Raw genomic sequence first — 4,811 nt, 5'->3', positions numbered from 1 at the left:
ACTAGCGGCTTCCGGCGTCCGGCTGACGAAGTCTCGCGACAGATCAAACCGAGCAAGAACCGGAAGGGGCGGGGCTCTCCCCGTGAGCCTTTGCGACGTCCGCTGCTTATCTGCATACGGCGGGTCGTAGCCCTACCGTTCCCTCTTTCTCCAGACGAGCAAATAAAATGAAAAGCAACAGAAAAGAATTAAATGAGTAAGACAATCTTCAAAGGAAAGAGGTTCTCGGTTCGACGGTCAACTTTGCCACTCACCGTAGGGCTAATGAGAATGGGATTCATTACCTAGGAAGTAAGCGTTAGTAGAGGTTTATGCCTTAAACTTATGAGTAAGGAAAATAACGATTCGGGGTGACGCCCGAATCCTCACTGCTAATGTGAGACGAATTTTTGAGCGGGTAAAGGTTGCCCCTACGGTGACCCGCCTACTTTGCGGGATGCCTGGGTGTTGCGATCTGCCCGTACCCCTTGCATTTAAAAGGTAGAATTTAGAAATTAACCCATTTGAGGAAAGTTAAAAACGAACTAAGGAATTACGTTGTCGATTAACGGTGGTGGTCAAACCTCGCGCCCCTATCCGGGGTTGTTAACCCGTAAAAGGGTTAATATTGGGTTAAAATAATACAGTCAGTTCTTTGGAGCTTACTAGCGGCGTCGACTGGGAGTGTTACCAGTTAATTGTTAGGGGGAGACAACGTGCACTTCACGGGAGCCTCGTTGTGTGGGTTATAATGCAGTGCTTACGTACCACGGCTCACACTTCTGGGCCGTAGAACGTTTACAACCGAATGTTTTTGCCAGCCTGACCGTTGTCTTCCTGATCTGCACAATGGGGCACATGAACTACGTCGCTGCGAGGGCCAAATGAAGTGTTCCGAATCTGTATTTTTTTTTTTAATTTATGTAATCTCAGTCTCCAGCACTGATCCCGGTGGGAGATTCAGTATGTCGAACCAGTGAATGAAAAATACAACAACAGCAGGAAACGGAATTCCTTGGCGATCCAGTGGTGAGGACTGCGCGGTTCTGCTGCAGCGAGCCCGGGGTTAGATCCCTGATCGCGGAAGTAAAACCCCCGCACGCAGCGCGGTGTGGCCGAAACACCGCAAACAGAAACATAAAACAAAGACTAAACGTGCAACGCGTTTTAGACCAGCGCCGAACAAAGATTAAGTGCCCTATGAATCACTGCTGTAAGTACAACGGGTGAGTGGAGTTATGTGTTCTCGACAGAACATCACACCGCAGATGAAAACCTGGCATCAGAAAGAAGGTCCGTGGAGAGACGAGCTGGTGAAGATTGGGCACCGGAGGAGGGAAATCCAGGTCCCCGCCTTAGCAGCCGTGATTGGCTGCTGGCTGGCCCTCCTTTTCTCAGTCGTGAAACAGGACCATTAACTCCTCCCTCCGCGAGGTGCCGGGAAAGAACGCGGAAACCAGGAACCAACCCTTGGCCGGCTGCACAGCGAAGGGCAGGCAGGTGCGCAGGATTAGGAAAGGGCCAGAGGAGCGCGGGAGTTAAGGCCCTTTCGCACCTCCACGCGAAGAAAGCGAAGTGTAAAAATAGCGCTTAAATAATTTCCTTAAACTACCCCAATAGTGGAGTCATTGATGTCATGTAATTCTGTGACTGCCGGATTGCCCTCCTCCAGAAGCGTTTCGGAACTTCGTGGGGTCTTATTTGGGTGTCGGGACGGCAGGGATCCGGTCACGTGGAGGCGGGGACGGGATGGGACGTCCCACTGGGTCTCCCAACGCTCGGGACATTCCCGGGGCGGAGGCGCCGGTTACGATTCTTTGATCCTGGGTTTCGCTCCATTTCTTGTATGAACACGCAGGACTTTTTTCCTGGTGTAAACAAATATGGGATTGCCAGCAACGCACTTGCGCTGTAGCCAAAGGAACTGGGTCCTGCCTTACTTGGAGACTAACCAACAATTGTGACCCGCCTGGGAAAACCGCACCCCTGTCGGCAGAGCGGGGAAGGCGGGCGGCATTAGAGGCTGCGCCAGTGCGGGGACCATGCGTCCATGCAGACTCCTGATGCTTCCGTCTACGGGCCTTGGGGCCACCAGCATTTACATGCTGAAATGTGCATCATTTTATGAAGTCCTTTCCTTTTTTGCTTTTATAGTATGTTTGGGTTTTGCATTTTTGTTTTTAATATTCATTTATTCGGCTGCGTTGGGTCGTAGTTGTGTAGGCTCTCCGTTGTGGCGCTCAGGGCTTCCTCTCCAGTTGTGGAGCGCGGGCTCCAGAGAGCGTGGGGTCAGTAGTTGCACGCAGGCTCTAGAGTGCGTACGGTTAGTTACCCCGCGGCATGTGGGCTCTTAGTTCCCTGACCAGGGATCAAACCTGCGTCCCCTGCATTGGAAGGCAGATTCTTAACCGCTGGACCACCAGGGAAGTCCCCTTTGTGTTGATTTTTTTAAAAATTCTGTATAGGTGGGTGGTATCAGCGGTGACTTCAGGAGCGTAAAGCGGCTGTTATAAATGTTGTTTTTAAATGGTGTCACGTCTGAGAGGGTGGAGAATCACTGGCTTATTCACTCACCCATTTTACAGGTGGGGAGACAGACTTACAAGAGGGTAGGGACCAGGTCCAATTTACGTCCTTCTTCCCAGCTTCAGCAGACAGCCTCTTGTGGGCTCAGGCTGTGTGCAGCAAGTCTCAACGCTCAGGCCCGTTTTCTTATCCTCCAGATGGGGACAGGCACCAGGAGACCTAATGTGTGTCAGACGCTCAGCAGTGTCCTCAGCAGACGGTAGGTGTGGAGAGTCAAGCGCTCAGCAGAGTCCTCAGCAGACGGTAGGTGTAGAGAAGAGCCATCAGGGCCTGAGAGGCCCAGGCTGAGTCCTTCCCCTGCCCACTGAGGAGTCCCAGCCCTGCTCCAGGATGTGTGAGGGCCAGAGACAGAATGGAAGGTGAGAGATGAAAGGGGAGAGTGGCTCTCTAGCCCGGAGGCCTCCTGTGAACTCCCCTGTCTTCTCCTCTTCCCCACTCCACTCCAGCCACACTGGCCCTCACTGTGTCCCAGGGCCTCCGCACTTGCTGGTCACTCCCGCTGGAGTACCCCTCTAGCCCTGCCTCCCTCTCCAGTCTCATCCTCACTGTCCCCTCAGCCACCTGCCTTCCTTGATCTGTTTCTGGAAGTTTCTTCCACAAGCTTGTTCTAGCCACAAGGCCTTCACACTTGCTGTTCCGCCTTGAACACCTACCCCAGTGGGGCCAGCTCCTTCCCTTCACATCGCAGCACAAAGGTCACCTCCTCAGAGGGAGTTCCTGCTGCCCAACTCTGAGAACAGCCCTCATTCCCACACTGTCCCGCCTTTTTTTGTTTTTTAATTTTATTTTTATTTTTGGTTGCGATGGGTCTTTGTTGCTGCACAGGGACTTTCTCTAGTTGCGGTGAGCGGGGGCTATTCTTCATTGCAGTGCGCGGGCTTCTCATTGTGGTGGCTTCTCTTGTGGAGCACGGGCTCTAGGCACGTGGGCTCAGCAGTTGTGGCTTGCAGACTCTAGAGCGCAGGCTCAGTAGTTGTGGCACACAGGCTTAGTTGCTCCGAGGCATGTGGGATCTTCCCAGACCAGGCCTTGAACCCGTGTCCCCTGCATTGACAGGTGGATTCTTAACCAGCGTGCCACCAGAGAAGCCCCACACTGTCCCATCTTTAACTTCCATCTTGGCATTTCCCATCACCAGTTACTTGTCTAGTGTCTTTCTTGTGAACACCCCAGGAGCAGGGAAGGGTGTGTCTGGAGCAGCCTTGGCCCTGGCCCTGGCCCTGGAAGAGTGCCTGAATGAATGAAGACACTCCCTTCCTCACCTGTAGCTTCCCCAGGACAGGGCGACACCTGCCTTGCCTCAGGCCCGACCTCCACCCTGAAAGCCATTCACTGCCCTGAGCCTCAGTCTCTCTGTTGGAAATAGGTGCTACTGACTTCTCTCTACTTCTCTCAGGGCTCTCCAAAGGACAGAGTAAAAAGGAAAACACTGGGGACACACAGGGTTGTCCAAAGTTGGGACTGGGGACACCTTTTAACACGGCTGAGATGATGTGAATAAGGCTGGGTGTAAGGGGAGGGTTAAAAGTTGGACCCCCCACTGTCCACACTCCATCTATTCCCAGGAATCTACCCTAAAAGAAGTCATAAGAAAGGAGGGTGAAGGACTGCCCTACTGGTGCAGTGCCTAAGAATCCGCCTGCCAGTGCAGGGGCCACGGGTTCGAGCCCTGGCTTGGGAAGAGCCCACATGCCGTGGAGCAACTAAGCCCGTGTGCCACGACTACTGAGCCTGCGCTCTGGAGCCCGCGAGCCACAACTACTGAGTCTGCGTGCCACAACTACTGAAGCCTGCGTGCCTAGAGTCTGTGCTCCACGACAAGAGAAGCCACCGCAATGAGAAGCCCACGAACCGCAACGAAGCGTAGCCCCCGCTCGCCACAACTAGAGAAAGCCCGCAAGCAGCAACGAGGACCCAACGCAGCCAAAAATAAAAATAAATTTAAAATAAATTTTTTAAAAAAAGGAGGGTGAACATGGCCACTGTTATTTACAAAATCTGCAAACTGGAAACAGCCTAACTGTCCAACAACAGGGATTTGCTACATAAGAAGATCATGATCCATGTGGGCCTACGGCGAGTTTCTGACCACAGCGGGAAAGCACATCTGACATTAGGGGAAAGCAGAGGCCACACAGTGGATGTCGTGGTGTCATCCAAGTTCTAAGTGCTGGCCTCTAGCTTCCGGCATTTTTTCCCCTGTGTATACTCTTCTGAACTCTCCCAATATATATACATATATTTTT

The sequence above is a fragment of the Stenella coeruleoalba genome (genome assembly GCF_951394435.1).
Source record: "Stenella coeruleoalba genome assembly, chromosome: 11".
NCBI classification, from domain to species: domain Eukaryota; kingdom Metazoa; phylum Chordata; class Mammalia; order Artiodactyla; family Delphinidae; genus Stenella; species Stenella coeruleoalba.
This window is presented reverse-complemented; position numbering follows the sequence as displayed.